At 43.6% G+C, this 15,501-nt stretch overlaps 16 non-coding genes across 16 annotated transcripts; all 16 read right to left on the reverse strand.

Moving 5' to 3' along the window:
• Positions 1–730: 730 nt before the first annotated feature.
• TRNAL-UAA (transfer RNA leucine (anticodon UAA)) lies at positions 731–814 on the reverse strand. Its single transcript has one exon. It is a non-coding gene; the product is annotated as a tRNA-Leu (tRNA).
• An 855-nt stretch (positions 815–1,669) lies between these two features.
• TRNAL-UAA (transfer RNA leucine (anticodon UAA)) lies at positions 1,670–1,753 on the reverse strand. The gene has a single exon. It is a non-coding gene; the product is annotated as a tRNA-Leu (tRNA).
• Positions 1,754–3,309: 1,556 nt separating this feature from the next.
• On the reverse strand, positions 3,310–3,393 carry TRNAL-UAA (transfer RNA leucine (anticodon UAA)). Its single transcript has one exon. It is a non-coding gene; the product is annotated as a tRNA-Leu (tRNA).
• Positions 3,394–4,246: 853 nt separating this feature from the next.
• TRNAL-UAA (transfer RNA leucine (anticodon UAA)) lies at positions 4,247–4,330 on the reverse strand. Its single transcript has one exon. It is a non-coding gene; the product is annotated as a tRNA-Leu (tRNA).
• Positions 4,331–4,711: 381 nt separating this feature from the next.
• TRNAL-UAA (transfer RNA leucine (anticodon UAA)) lies at positions 4,712–4,795 on the reverse strand. Its single transcript has one exon. It is a non-coding gene; the product is annotated as a tRNA-Leu (tRNA).
• An 863-nt stretch (positions 4,796–5,658) lies between these two features.
• On the reverse strand, positions 5,659–5,742 carry TRNAL-UAA (transfer RNA leucine (anticodon UAA)). The gene has a single exon. It is a non-coding gene; the product is annotated as a tRNA-Leu (tRNA).
• Positions 5,743–6,605: 863 nt separating this feature from the next.
• On the reverse strand, positions 6,606–6,689 carry TRNAL-UAA (transfer RNA leucine (anticodon UAA)). The gene has a single exon. It is a non-coding gene; the product is annotated as a tRNA-Leu (tRNA).
• Positions 6,690–7,079: 390 nt separating this feature from the next.
• On the reverse strand, positions 7,080–7,163 carry TRNAL-UAA (transfer RNA leucine (anticodon UAA)). Its single transcript has one exon. It is a non-coding gene; the product is annotated as a tRNA-Leu (tRNA).
• A 153-nt stretch (positions 7,164–7,316) lies between these two features.
• TRNAL-UAA (transfer RNA leucine (anticodon UAA)) lies at positions 7,317–7,400 on the reverse strand. The gene has a single exon. It is a non-coding gene; the product is annotated as a tRNA-Leu (tRNA).
• Positions 7,401–8,719: 1,319 nt separating this feature from the next.
• On the reverse strand, positions 8,720–8,803 carry TRNAL-UAA (transfer RNA leucine (anticodon UAA)). The gene has a single exon. It is a non-coding gene; the product is annotated as a tRNA-Leu (tRNA).
• A 1,092-nt stretch (positions 8,804–9,895) lies between these two features.
• Positions 9,896–9,979, reverse strand: TRNAL-UAA (transfer RNA leucine (anticodon UAA)). The gene has a single exon. It is a non-coding gene; the product is annotated as a tRNA-Leu (tRNA).
• Positions 9,980–11,761: 1,782 nt separating this feature from the next.
• TRNAL-UAA (transfer RNA leucine (anticodon UAA)) lies at positions 11,762–11,845 on the reverse strand. The gene has a single exon. It is a non-coding gene; the product is annotated as a tRNA-Leu (tRNA).
• Positions 11,846–12,225: 380 nt separating this feature from the next.
• Positions 12,226–12,309, reverse strand: TRNAL-UAA (transfer RNA leucine (anticodon UAA)). The gene has a single exon. It is a non-coding gene; the product is annotated as a tRNA-Leu (tRNA).
• A 1,328-nt stretch (positions 12,310–13,637) lies between these two features.
• TRNAL-UAA (transfer RNA leucine (anticodon UAA)) lies at positions 13,638–13,721 on the reverse strand. Its single transcript has one exon. It is a non-coding gene; the product is annotated as a tRNA-Leu (tRNA).
• Positions 13,722–14,110: 389 nt separating this feature from the next.
• TRNAL-UAA (transfer RNA leucine (anticodon UAA)) lies at positions 14,111–14,194 on the reverse strand. Its single transcript has one exon. It is a non-coding gene; the product is annotated as a tRNA-Leu (tRNA).
• A 153-nt stretch (positions 14,195–14,347) lies between these two features.
• TRNAL-UAA (transfer RNA leucine (anticodon UAA)) lies at positions 14,348–14,431 on the reverse strand. Its single transcript has one exon. It is a non-coding gene; the product is annotated as a tRNA-Leu (tRNA).
• Between the last annotated feature and the right edge of the window lie 1,070 nt (positions 14,432–15,501).

Consider the following 15,501-nt stretch of genomic DNA (forward strand, 5'->3'; position numbering starts at 1 on the left):
TATATGTTATTAAAATAAAACAATCCGTGGTCAAAAGTGAGGTTCGAACCCACGCCCTCATACGAGGATCAGAGCTTAAATCTGACTACATAGACCACTCGGCCATCCTGACACGCACTGAAACGTTTTCCTTAAAAATGAAGCTATAGTACAACCCCGAAATACCTCTCTGAGTTCTATGCTCCATGAAGCCACTCCCTAGTTGCCATACTAGAGAACCCTTTCCTGAGTATGAGATATATTTTACTAAAACGAAATAACTCGTTGTCAGAAGTGTGGTTCGAACCCACGCCCTCATATGGGGATCAGAGCTTCAATCTGACGCCTAAGACCACTCGGCCATCCTGACACGCTTTGAGTCGTTTTCCTTGAAAATGAAGCTGTAGTACAACCCCGAAATACCTCTCAGAGTTCTATGCTCCATAAAGCCACTCCCTAGTTGCCAAACTAGAGAACCCTTGCCTGACTATGATATATATGTTATTAAAATGAAACAATTCGTTGTCAGAAGTGGGGTTCGAACCCACGCCCTCATACGAGGATCAGAGCTTAAATCTGACGCCTTAGGACACTTGGCCAACCTGACACGCTCTTAAACGTTTTCCTTGAAAATGAAGCTATAGTACAACCCCGAAATACCTCTCAAAGTTCGATGCTCCCTAAAGTCCCTCCCTAGTTGCCAAACTAGAGAACCCTTTCCTGAGTATGATATTAAAATGAAACAAATCGTTGTCAGAAGTGGGGTTCGAACCCACGCCCTCATACGAGGATCAGAGCTTAAATCTGACGCCTTAGACCACTTGGCCATCCTGACACGCTCTTAAACGTTTTCCTTGAAAAGGAAGCTATAGTACAACCCCGAAATACCTCTCTGAGTTCTACGCTCCATGAAGCCACTCCCTAGTTGCCATACTAGAGAACCCTTTCCTGAGTATGAGATCTATGTTATTAAAATAAAACAATTCGTGGTCAAAAGTGGGGTTCGAACACACGCCCTCATACGAGGATCAGAGCTTAAATCTGACGCCTTAGACCACTTGGCCATCCTGACACGCACTGAAACGTTTTCCTTTAAAATGAAGCTATAGTACAACCCCGAAATACCTCTCAAAGTTCTATGCTCCATAAAGCCACTCCCTAATTGCCAAACTAGAGAACCCTTTCCTGAGTATGATATGTATGTTATTAAAATGAAACAATTCGTTGTCACAAGTGTGGTTCGAACCCACGCCCTTATACGGGGATCAGAGCTTAAATCTGACGCCTTAGACCACTCGGCCATCCTGACACGCACTGAAACGTTTTCCTTGAAAGTGAAGCTATAGTACAACCCCGAAATACCTCTCAGAGTTCTATGCTCCATGAAGCCACTCCCTAGTTGCCATACTAGAGAACCCTTTCCTGAGTATGATATATATTTTATTAAAATGAAATAACTCGTTGTCAGAAGTGTGGTTCGAACTCACGCCCTCATACGGGGATCAGGGCTTAAATCTGACGCCTTAGACCACTTGGCCATCCTGACACGCTCTGAATCGTTTTCCTTGAAAATGAAGCTATAGTACAACCCCGAAATACCTCTCAAAGTTCTATGCTCCATAAAGTCCCTCCGTAGTTGCCAAACTAGAGAACCTTTTCCTGAGTATGATATTAAAATGAAACAATTCGTTGTCAGAAGTGGGGTTCGAACCCACGCCCTCATACGAGGATCAGAGCTTAAATCTGACACCTTAGACCACTCGGCCATCCTGACACTCTCTGGAACGTTTTCCTTGAAAATAAAGCTATAGTACAACCCCGAAATACCTCTCAGAGTTCTATGTTCCATGAACCCACTCCCTATTTGCTATACTAGAGAACCCTTTCCTAACTAGGAGATATATGTTATTAAAATGAAACAATTCGTGGTCAAAAGTGTGGTTCGAACCCACGCCCTCATACGAGGATCAGAGCTTAAATCTGACGTCTTAGACCACTCAGCCATCCTGACAAGCTCTGAATCGTTTTCCTTTAAAATGAAGCTATAGTACAACCCCGAAATGCCTCTCAAAGTTCTATGCTCCATAAAGTCCCTCCCTAGTTGCCAAACTAGAGAACCCTTTCCTAAGTATGATATTAAATGAAGCAATTCGTTGTTAGAAGTGGGGTTCGAACCCACGCCCTCATACGAGAATGAGAGCTTAAATCTGACGTCATAGACCACTCGGCCATCCTGACACGCACTGAAACGTTTTCCTTAAAAACGAAGCTATAGTACAACCCCGAAATACCTCTCAGAGTTCTATGCTCCATGAAGCCACTCCCTAGTTGCCATACTAGAGAACCCTTTCCTGACTAGGAGATATATGTTATTAAAATAAAACAATTCGTGGTCAAAAGTGTGCTTCGAACCCACGCCCTCATACGAGGATCAGAGCTTAAATCTGACGTCTTAGACCACTCGGCCATCCTGACACGCATTGAAACGTTTTCCTTGAAAATGAGGCTATAGTACAACCCCGAAATACCTCTCTGAGTTCTATGCTCCATGAAGCCACTCCCTAGTTGCCATACTAGAGAACCCTTTCCTGAGTATGAGATCTATGTTATTAAAATAAAACAATTCGTGGTCAAAAGTGTGGTTCGAACCCACGCTCTCATAGGAGGATCAGAGCTTAAATCTGACGTCTTAGACCACTCGGCCATCCTGACACGCACTGAAACGTTTTCCTTAAAAATGAAGCTATAGTACAACCCCGAAATACCTCTCAGAGTTCTATGCTCCATGAAGCCACTCCCTAGTTGCCATACTAGAGAACCCTTTCCTGAGTATGATATATATTTTATTAAAATGAAATAACTCGTTGTCAGAAGTGTGGTTCGAACTCACGCCCTCATACGGGGATCAGGGCTTAAATCTGACGCCTTAGACCACTTGGCCATCCTGACACGCTCTGAATCGTTTTCCTTGAAAATGAAGCTATAGTACAACCCCGAAATACCTCTCAGAGTTCTATGCTCCATGAAGCCACTCCCTAGTTGCCATACTAGAGAACCCTTTCCTGAGTATGAGATATATTATTTTAAAATGAAATAACTCGTTGTCAGAAGTTTGGTTCGAACCCACGCCCTCATACGGGGATCAGAGCTTAAATCTGACGCCTTAGACCACTCGCCCATCCTGACACGCTCTGATTCGTTTACCTTGAAAATGAAGCTGTAGTACAACCCCGAAATACCTCTCAAAGTTCTATGCTCCATAAAGTCCCTCCGCAGTTGCCAAACTAGAGAACCTTTTCCTGAGTATGATATTTAAATGAAACAATTCGTTGTCAGAAGTGGGGTTCGAACCCACGCCCTCATACGAGGATCAGAGCTTAAATCTGACACCTTAGACCACTCGGCCATCCTGACACGCTCTGAAACGTTTTCCTTGAAAATGAAGCTATAGTACAACCCCGAAATACCTCTCAGAGTTCTATGCTCCATAAAGCCACTCCCTAGTTGCCAAACTAGAGAACCCTTTCCTGAGTATGATATTAAAATGAAACAATTCGTTGTCAGAAGTGGGGCTCGAACCCACGCCCTCATACGAGAATGAGAGCTTAAATCTGACGTCATAGAACACTTGGCCATCATGACACGCACTGAAACGTTTTCCTTAAATAGAAGCTATAGTACAACCCCGAAATACCTCTCTGAGTTCTATGCTCCAAGAAGCCACTCCCTAGTTGCCATACTAGAGAACCCTTTCCTGAGTATGAGATATATTTTATTAAAATGAAATAACTCGTTGTCAAAAGTGTGGTTCGAACCCACGCCCTCATACGAGGATCAGAGCTTAAATCTGACGTCTTAGACCACTCGGCCATCCTGACACGCACTGAAATGTTTTCCTTAAATAGAAGCTATAGTACAACCCCGAAATACCTCTCTGAGTTCTATGCTCCATGAAGCCACTCCCTAGTTGCCATACTAGAGAACCCTTTCCTGAGTATGAGATATATTTTATTAAAATGAAATAACTCGTTGTCAGAAGTGTGGTTCGAACCCACGCCCTCATACGGGGATCAGAGCTTAAATCTGACGCCTTAGACCACTCGGCCATCCTGACACTCTCTGGAACGTTTTCCTTGAAAATAAAGCTATAGTACAACCCCGAAATACCTCTCAGAGTTCTATGTTCCATGAAGCCACTCCCTATTTGCTATACTAGAGAACCCTTTCCTAACTAGGAGATATATGTTATTAAAATGAAACAATTCGTTGTCAGAAGTGGGGTTCGAACCCACGCCCTCATACGAGGATCAGAGCTTAAATCTGACGCCTTAGACCACTCGGCCATCCTGACACGCAATGAAACGTTTTCCTTGAAAATGAAGCTATAGTACAACCCCGAAATACCTCTCATAGTTCTATGCTCCATGAAGCCACTCCCTAGTTGCCATACTAGAGAACCCTTTCCTGAGTATGATATGTATGTTATTAAAATGAAACAATTGGTTGTCAGAAGTGGGGTTCGAACCCACGCCCTCATACGAGGATCAGAGCTGAAATCTGACGCCTTAGACCACTCGGCCATCCTGACACGCACTGAAACGTTTTCCTTGAAAATGAAGCTATAGTACAACCCCGAAATACCTCTCAAAGTTCTATGCTCCATAAAGTCCCTCCGCAGTTGCCAAACTAGAGAACCTTTTCCTGAGTATGATATTTAAATGAAACAATTCGTTGTCAGAAGTGGGGTTCGAACCCACGCCCTCATACGAGGATCAGAGCTTAAATCTGACACCTTAGACCACTCGGCCATCCTGACACGCTCTGAAACGTTTTCCTTGAAAATGAAGCTATAGTACAACCCCGAAATACCTCTCAGAGTTCTATGCTCCATGAAGCCACTCCCTAGTTGCCATACTAGAGAACCCTTTCCTGACTAGGAGATATATGTTATTAAAATGAAACAATTCGTGGTCAAAAGTGTGGTTCGAACCCACGCCCTCATACGGGGATCAGAGCTTAAATCTGACGCCTTAGACCACTCGGCCATCCTGACACGCTCTGTCTCGTTTTCCTTGAAAATGAAAATATAGTACAACCCCGAAATACCTCTCAAAGTTCGATGCTCCTTAAAGTCCCTCCCTAGTTGCCAAACTGGAGAACCCTTGCCTGAGTATGATATATATGTTATTAAAATAAAACAATTCGTTGTAGGAAGTGGGGTTCGAACCCACGCCCTCATACGAGGATCAGAGCTTAAATCTGACGCCTTAGACCAATCGGCCATCCTGACACGCTCTTGAACGTTTTCCTTGAAAACGAAGCTATAGTACAACCCCGAAATACCTCTCAGAGTTCTATGCTCCATGAAGCCACTCCCTAGTTGCCATACTAGAGAACCCTTTCCTGACTAGGAGATATATGTTATTAAAATAAAACAATTCGTGGTCAAAAGTGTGGTTCGAACCCACGCCCTCATACGAGGATTTGAGCTTAAATCTGACGTCTTAGACCACTCGGCCATCCTGACACGCACTGAAACGTTTTCCTTAAATAGAAACTATAGTACAACCCCGAAATACCTCTCTGAGTTCTATGCTCCATGAAGTCCCTCCCTAGTTGCCAAACTAGAGAACCCTTGCCTGAGTATGATATATATGTTATTAAAATGAAACAATTCGTTGTCAGAAGTGGGGTTCGAACCCACGCCCTCATACGAGGATCAGAGCTTAAATCTGACGCCTTAGACCACTTGGCCATCCTGACACGCTCTTAAACGTTTTCCTTGAAAATGAAGCTATAGTACAACCCCGAAATACCTCTCAGAGTTCTATGTTCCATGAAGCCACTCCCTATTTGCTATACTAGAGAACCCTTTCCTAACTAGGAGATATATGTTATTAAAATGAAACAATTCGTGGTCAAAAGTGTGGTTCGAACCCACGCCCTCATACGGGGATCAGAGCTTAAATCTGAAGCCTTAGACCACTCGGCCATCCTGACACGCTCTGTCTCGTTTTCCTTGAAAATGAAAATATAGTACAACCCCGAAATACCTCTCAAAGTTCGATGCTCCTTAAAGTCCCTCCCTAGTTGCCAAACTGGAGAACCCTTGCCTGAGTATGATATATATGTTATTAAAATAAAACGATTCGTTGTAAGAAGTGGGGTTCGAACCCACGCCCTCATACGAGGATCAGAGCTTAAATCTGACGCCTTAGACCAATCGGCCATCCTGACACGCTCTTGAACGTTTTCCTTTAAAACGAAGCTATAGTACAACCCCGAAATACCTCTCAGAGTTCTATGCTCCATGAAGCCACTCCCTAGTTGCCATACTAGAGAACCCTTTCCTGACTAGGAGATATATGTTATTAAAATAAAACAATTCGTGGTCAAAAGTGTGGTTCGAACCCACGCCCTCATACGAGGATTTGAGCTTAAATCTGACGTCTTAGACCACTCGGCCATCCTGACACGCACTGAAACGTTTTCCTTAAATAGAAGCTATAGTACAACCCCGAAATACCTCTCTGAGTTCTATGCTCCATGAAGTCCCTCCCTAGTTGCCAAACTAGAGAACCCTTGCCTGAGTATGATATATATGTTATTAAAATGAAACAATTCGTTGTCAGAAGTGGGGTTCGAACCCACGCCCTCATACGAGGATCAGAGCTTAAATCTGACGCCTTAGACCACTTGGCCATCCTGACACGCTCTTAAACGTTTTCCTTGAAAATGAAGCTATAGTACAACCCCGAAATACCTCTCAGAGTTCTATGTTCCATGAAGCCACTCCCTATTTGCTATACTAGAGAACCCTTTCCTAACTAGGAGATATATGTTATTAAAATGAAACAATTCGTGGTCAAAAGTGTGGTTCGAACCCACGCCCTCATACGGGGATCAGAGCTTAAATCTGAAGCCTTAGACCACTCGGCCATCCTGACACGCTCTGTCTCGTTTTCCTTGAAAATGAAAATATAGTACAACCCCGAAATACCTCTCAAAGTTCGATGCTCCTTAAAGTCCCTCCCTAGTTGCCAAACTGGAGAACCCTTGCCTGAGTATGATATATATGTTATTAAAATAAAACAATTCGTTGTCAGAAGGGGGGTTCGAACCCACGCCCTCATACGAGGATCAGAGCTTAAATCTGACGCCTTAGACCACTCGGCCATCCTGACACGCTCTGAATCGTTTTCCTTGAAAATGAAGCTATAGTACAACCCCGAAATACCTCTCAAAGTTCTATGCTCCCTAAAGTCCCTCCCTAGTTGCCAAACTAGAGAACCCTTGCCTGAGTATGATATATATGTTATTAAAATGAAACAATTCGTTGTCAGAAGTGGGGTTCGAACCCACGCCCTCATACGAGGATCAGAGCTTAAATCTGACGCCTTAGACCACTTAGCCATCCTGACACGCTCTTAAACGTTTTCCTTGAAAATGAAGCTATAGTACAACCCCGAAATACCTCTCAGAATTCTATGCTCCATGAAGCCACTCCCTAGTTGCCATACTAGAGAACCCTTTCCTGACTAGGAGATATATGTTATTAAAATAAAACAATTCGTGGTCAAAAGTGTGGTTCGAACCCACGCCCTCATACGAGGATCAGAGCTTAAATCTGACGTCTTAGACCACTCGGCCATCCTGACACACTTTGAGCCGTTTTCCTTGAAAATGAAGCTGTAGTACAACCTCGAAATACCTCTCAGAGTTCTATGCTCCATGAAGCCACTCCCTAGTTACCAAACTAGAGAACCCTTGCCTGAGTATGATATATTTGTTATTAAAATGAAACAATTCGTTGTCAGAAGTGGGGTTCGAACCCACGCCCTCATACGAGAATGAGAGCTTAAATCTGACGTCATAGAACACTTGGCCATCCTGACACGCACTGAAACGTTTTCCTTAAAAACGAAGCTATAGTACAACCCCGAAATACCTCTCAGAGTTCTATGTTCCATGAAGCCACTCCCTATTTGCTATACTAGAGAACCCTTTCCTAACTAGGAGATATATGTTATTAAAATGAAACGATTCGTGGTCAAAAGTGTGGTTCGAACCCACGCCCTCATACGAGGATCAGAGCTTAAATCTGACGTCTTAGACCACTCAGCCATCCTGACACGCTCTGAATCGTTTTACTTTAAAATGAAGCTATAGTACAACCCCGAAATGCCTCTCAAAGTTCTATGCTCCATAAAGTCCCTCCCTAGTTGCCAAACTAGAGAACCCTTTCCTAAGTATGATATTAAATGAAGCAATTCGTTGCCAGAAGTGGGGTTCGAACCCACGCCCTCATACGAGAATGACAGCTTAAATCTGACGTCTTAGACCACTCGGCCATCCTGACACGCACTGAAACGTTTTCCTCAAAAATGAAGCTATAAAACAACCCCGAAATACCTCTCTGAGTTATATGCTCCATGAAGCCACTCCCTAGTTGCCATACTAGAGAACCCTTTCCTGAGTATGAGATATATTTTATTAAAATGAAATAACTCGTTGTCAGAAGTGTGGTTCGAACCCACGCCCTCATACGGGGATCAGGGCTTAAATCTGACGCCTTAGACCACTTGGCCATCCTGACACGCTCTGAATAGTTTTCCTTGAAAATGAAGCTATAAAACAACCCCGAAATACCTCTCAAAGTTCTATGCTCCATAAAGTCCCTCCGTAGTTGCCAAACTAGAGAACCTTTTCCTGAGCATGATATTAAAATGAAACAATTCGTTGTCAGAAGTGGGGTTCGAACCCACGCCCTCATACGAGGATCAGAACTTAAATCTGACACCTTAGACCACTCGGCCATCCTGACACTCTCTGGAACGTTTTCCTTGAAAACGAAGCTATAGTACAACCCCGAAATACCTCTCAGAGTTCTATGCTCCATGAAGCCACTCCCTAGTTGCCATACTAGAGAACCCTTTCCTGACTAGGAGATATATGTTATTAAAATAAAACAATTCGTGGTCAAAAGTGTGCTTCGAACCCACGCCCTCATACGAGGATCAGAGCTTAAATCTGACGTCTTAGACCACTCGGCCATCCTGACACGCATTGAAACGTTTTCCTTGAAAATGAGGCTATAGTACAACCCCGAAATACCTCTCTGAGTTCTATGCTCCATGAAGCCACTCCCTAGTTGCCATACTAGAGAACCCTTTCCTGAGTATGAGATCTATGTTATTAAAATAAAACAATTCGTGGTCAAAAGTGTGGTTCGAACCCACGCTCTCATAGGAGGATCAGAGCTTAAATCTGACGTCTTAGACCACTCGGCCATCCTGACACGCACTGAAACGCTTTCCTTAAAAATGAAGCTATAGTACAACCCCAAAATACCTCTCAGAGTTCTATGCTCCATAAAGCCACTCCCTAATTGCCAAACTAGAGAACCCTTTCCTGAGTATGATATGTATGTTATTAAAATGAAACAATTCGTTGTCACAAGTGTGGTTCGAACCCACGCCCTTATACGGGGATCAGAGCTTAAATCTGACGCCTTAGACCACTCGGCCATCCTGACACGCACTGAAACGTTTTCCTTGAAAGTGAAGCTATAGTACAACCCCGAAATACCTCTCAGAGTTCTATGCTCCATGAAGCCACTCCCTAGTTGCCATACTAGAGAACCCTTTCCTGAGTATGATATATATTTTATTAAAATGAAATAACTCGTTGTCAGAAGTGTGGTTCGAACTCACGCCCTCATACGGGGATCAGGGCTTAAATCTGACGCCTTAGACCACTTGGCCATCCTGACACGCTCTGAATCGTTTTCCTTGAAAATTAAGCTATAGTACAACCCCGAAATACCTCTCAAAGTTCTATGCTCCATAAAGTCCCTCCGTAGTTGCCAAACTAGAGAACCTTTTCCTGAGTATGATATTAAAATGAAACAATTCGTTGTCAGAAGTGGGGTTCGAACCCACGCCCTCATACGAGGATCAGAGCTTAAATCTGACACCTTAGACCACTCGGCCATCCTGACACTCTCTGGAACGTTTTCCTTGAAAATAAAGCTATAGTACAACCCCGAAATACCTCTCAGAGTTCTATGTTCCATGAAGCCACTCCCTATTTGCTATACTAGAGAACCCTTTCCTAACTAGGAGATATATGTTATTAAAATGAAACAATTCGTGGTCAAAAGTGTGGTTCGAACCCACGCCCTCATACGAGGATCAGAGCTTAAATCTGACGTCTTAGACCACTCAGCCATCCTGACACGCTCTGAATCGTTTTCCTTTAAAATGAAGCTATAGTACAACCCCGAAATGCCTCTCAAAGTTCTATGCTCCATAAAGTCCCTCCCTAGTTGCCAAACTAGAGAACCCTTTCCTAAGTATGATATTAAATGAAGCAATTCGTTGTTAGAAGTGGGGTTCGAACCCACGCCCTCATACGAGAATGAGAGCTTAAATCTGACGTCATAGACCACTCGGCCATCCTGACACGCACTGAAACGTTTTCCTTAAAAACGAAGCTATAGTACAACCCCGAAATACCTCTCAGAGTTCTATGCTCCATGAAGCCACTCCCTAGTTGCCATACTAGAGAACCCTTTCCTGAGTATGAGATATATTATTTTAAAATGAAATAACTCGTTGTCAGAAGTTTGGTTCGAACCCACGCCCTCATACGGGGATCAGAGCTTAAATCTGACGCCTTAGACCACTCGCCCATCCTGACACGCTCTGATTCGTTTACCTTGAAAATGAAGCTGTAGTACAACCCCGAAATACCTCTCAGAGTTCTATGCTCCATAAAGCCACTCCCTAGTTGCCAAACTAAAGAACCCTTTCCTGAGTATGATATTAAAATGAAACAATTCGTTGTCAGAAGTGGGGCTCGAACCCACGCCCTCATACGAGAATGAGAGCTTAAATCTGACGTCATAGAACACTTGGCCATCATGACACGCACTGAAACGTTTTCCTTAAATAGAAGCTATAGTACAACCCCGAAATACCTCTCTGAGTTCTATGCTCCAAGAAGCCACTCCCTAGTTGCCATACTAGAGAACCCTTTCCTGAGTATGAGATATATTTTATTAAAATGAAATAACTCGTTGTCAAAAGTGTGGTTCGAACCCACGCCCTCATACGGGGATCAGAGCTTAAATCTGACGTCTTAGACCACTCGGCCATCCTGACACGCTCTTAAACGTTTTCCTTGAAAATGAAGCTATAGTACAACCCCGAAATACCTCTCTGAGTTCTATGCTCCATGAAGCCACTCCCTAGTTGCCATACTAGAGAACCCTTTCCTGACTAGGATATATATGTTATTAAAATAAAACAATTCGTGGTCAAAAGTGTGGTTCGAACCCACGCCCTCATACGAGGATCAGAGCTTAAATCTGACGTCTTAGACCACTCGGCCATCCTGACACGCACTGAAATGTTTTCCTTAAATAGAAGCTATAGTACAACCCCGAAATACCTCTCTGAGTTCTATGCTCCATGAAGCCACTCCCTAGTTGCCATACTAGAGAACCCTTTCCTGAGTATGAGATATATTTTATTAAAATGAAATAACTCGTTGTCAGAAGTGTGGTTCGAACCCACGCCCTCATACGGGGATCAGAGCTTAAATCTGACGCCTTAGACCACGCGGCCATCCTGACACACTTTGAGTCGTTTTCCTTGAAAATGAAGCTGTAGTACAACCCCGAAATACCTCTCAGAGTTCTATGCTCCATAAAGTCCCTCCGTAGTTGCCAAACTAGAGAACCTTTTCCTGAGTATGATATTAAAATGAAACACTTCGTTGTCAGAAGTGGGGTTCGAACCCACGCCCTCATACGAGGATCAGAGCTTAAATCTGACACCTTAGACCACTCGGCCATCCTGACACTCTCTGGAACGTTTTCCTTGAAAATAAAGCTATAGTACAACCCCGAAATACCTCTCAGAGTTCTATGTTCCATGAAGCCACTCCCTATTTGCTATACTAGAGAACCCTTTCCTAACTAGGAGATATATGTTATTAAAATGAAACAATTCGTTGTCAGAAGTGAGGTTCGAACCCACGCCCTCATACGAGGATCAGAGCTGAAATCTGACGCCTTAGACCACTCGGCCATCCTGACACGCACTGAAACGTTTTCCTTGAAAATGAAGCTATAGTACAACCCCGAAATACCTCTCAAAGTTCTATGCTCCATAAAGTCCCTCCCTAGTTGCCAAACTAGAGAACCCTTCCCTAAGTATGATATTAAATGAAACAATTCGTTGTCAGAAGTGGGGTTCGAACCCACGCCCTCATACGAGGATCAGAGCTTAAATCTAACGCCTTAGACCACTCGGCCATCCTGACACGCAATGAAACGTTTTCCTTGAAAATGAAGCTATAGTACAACCCCGAAATACCTCTCATAGTTCTATGCTCCATGAAGCCACTCCCTAGTTGCCATACTAGAGAACCCTTTCCTGAGTATGATATGTATGTTATTAAAATGAAACAATTGGTTGTCAGAAGTGGGGTTCGAACCCACGCCCTCATACGAGGATCAGAGCTGAAATCTGACGCCTTAGACCACTCGGCCATCCTGACACGCACTGAAACGTTTTCCTTGAAAATCAAGCTATAGTACAACCCCGAAATACCTCTCAAAGTTCTATGCTCCATAAAGTCCCTCCGCAGTTGCCAAACTAGAGAACCTTTTCCTGAGTATGATATTAAAATGAAACAATTCGTTGTCAGAAGTGGGGTTCGAACCCACGCCCTAATACGAGGATCAGAGCTTAAATCTGACACCTTAGACCACTCGGCCATCCTGACACGCTCTGAAACGTTTTCCTTGAAAATGAAGCTATAGTACAACCCCGAAATACCTCTCAGAGTTCTATGCTCCATGAAGCCACTCCCTAGTTGCCATACTAGAGAACCCTTTCCTGACTAGGAGATATATGTTATTAAAATGAAACAATTCGTGGTCAAAAGTGTGGTTCGAACCCACGCCCTCATACGGGGATCAGAGCTTAAATCTGACGCCTTAGACCACTCGGCCATCCTGACACGCTCTGTCTCGTTTTCCTTGAAAATGAAAATATAGTACAACCCCGAAATACCTCTCAAAGTTCGATGCTCCTTAAAGTCCCTCCCTAGTTGCCAAACTGGAGAACCCTTGCCTGAGTATGATATATATGTTATTAAAATAAAACAATTCGTTGTAAGAAGTGGGGTTCGAACCCACGCCCTCATACGAGGATCAGAGCTTAAATCTGACGCCTTAGACCAATCGGCCATCCTGACACGCTCTTGAACGTTTTCCTTGAAAACGAAGCTATAGTACAACCCCGAAATACCTCTCAGAGTTCTATGCTCCATGAAGCCACTCCCTAGTTGCCATACTAGAGAACCCTTTCCTGACTAGGAGATATATGTTATTAAAATAAAACAATTCGTGGTCAAAAGTGTGGTTCGAACCCACGCCCTCATACGAGGATTTGAGCTTAAATCTGACGTCTTAGACCACTCGGCCATCCTGACACGCACTGATACGTTTTCCTTAAATAGAAGCTATAGTACAACCCCGAAATACCTCTCTGAGTTCTATGCTCCATGAAGTCCCTCCCTAGTTGCCAAACTAGAGAACCCTTGCCTGAGTATGATATATATGTTATTAAAATGAAACAATTCGTTGTCAGAAGTGGGGTTCGAACCCACGCCCTCATACGAGGATCAGAGCTTAAATCTGACGCCTTAGACCACTTGGCCATCCTGACACGCTCTTAAACGTTTTCCTTGAAAATGAAGCTATAGTACAACCCCGAAATACCTCTCAGAGTTCTATGTTCCATGAAGCCACTCCCTATTTGCTATACTAGAGAACCCTTTCCTAACTAGGAGATATATGTTATTAAAATGAAACAATTCGTGGTCAAAAGTGTGGTTCGAACCCACGCCCTCATACGGGGATCAGAGCTTAAATCTGAAGCCTTAGACCACTCGGCCATCCTGACACGCTCTGTCTCGTTTTCCTTGAAAATGAAAATATAGTACAACCCCGAAATACCTCTCAAAGTTCGATGCTCCTTAAGTCCCTCCCTAGTTGCCAAACTGGAGAACCCTTGCCTGAGTATGATATATATGTTATTAAAATAAAACAATTCGTTGTCAGAAGGGGGGTTCGAACCCACGCCCTCATACGAGGATCAGAGCTTAAATCTGACGCCTTAGACCACTCGGCCATCCTGACACGCTCTGAATCGTTTTCCTTGAAAATGAAGCTATAGTACAACCCCGAAATACCTCTCAAAGTTCTATGCTCCCTAAAGTCCCTCCCTAGTTGACAAACTAGAGAACCCTTGCCTGAGTATGATATATATGTTATTAAAATGAAACAATTCGTTGTCAGAAGTGGGGTTCGAACCCACGCCCTCATACGAGGATCAGAGCTTAAATCTGACGCCTTAGACCACTTGGCCATCCTGACACGCTCTTAAACGTTTTCCTTGAAAATGAAGCTATAGTACAACCCCGAGATACCTCTCAGAGTTCTATGTTCCATGAAGCCACTCCCTAGTTGCTATACTAGAGAACCCTTTCCTAACTAGGAGATATATGTTATTAAAATGAAACAATTCGTGGTCAAAAGTGTGGTTCGAACCCACGCCCTCATACGAGGATCAGAGCTTAAATCTGACGTCTTAGACCACTCAGCCATCCTGACACGCTCTGAATCGTTTTCCTTTAAAATGAAGCTATAGTACAACCCCGAAATGCCTCTCAAATTTCTATGCTCCATAAAGTCCCTCCCTAGTTGCCAAACTAGAGAACCCTTTCCTAAGTATGATATTAAATGAAGCAATTCGTTGTTAGAAGTGGGGTTCGAACCCACGCCCTCATACGAGAATGAGAGCTTAAATCTGACGTCATAGACCACTCGGCCATCCTGACACGCACTGAAACGTTTTCCTTAAAAACGAAGCTATAGTACAACCCCGAAATACCTCTCAGAGTTCTATGCTCCATGAAGCCACTCCCTAGTTGCCATACTAGAGAACCCTTTCCTGGGTATGAGATATATTATTTTAAAATGAAATAACTCGTTGTCAGAAGTTTGGTTCGAACCCACGCCCTCATACGGGGATCAGAGCTTAAATCTGACGCCTTAGACCACTCGCCCATCCTGACACGCTCTGATTCGTTTACCTTGAAAATGAAGCTGTAGTACAACCCCGAAATACCTCTCAGAGTTCTATGCTCCATAAAGCCACTCCCTAGTTGCCAAACTAAAGAACCCTTTCCTGAGTATGATATTAAAATGAAACAATTCGTTGTCAGAAGTGGGGCTCGAACCCACGCCCTCATACGAGAATGAGAGCTTAAATCTGACGTCGTAGAACACTTGGCCATCATGACACGCACTGAAACGTTTTCCTTAAATAGAAGCTATAGTACAACCCCGAAATACCTCTCTGAGTTCTATGCTCCAAGAAGCCACTCCCTAGCTGCCATACTAGAGAACCCTTTCCTGAGTATGAGATATATTTTATTAAAATG

The sequence above is a fragment of the Phalangium opilio genome, unplaced genomic scaffold (assembly GCF_054372755.1).
Source record: "Phalangium opilio isolate 3A_F unplaced genomic scaffold, DU_Popi_V2 ptg000077l_1, whole genome shotgun sequence".
Taxonomy (NCBI): domain Eukaryota; kingdom Metazoa; phylum Arthropoda; class Arachnida; order Opiliones; family Phalangiidae; genus Phalangium; species Phalangium opilio.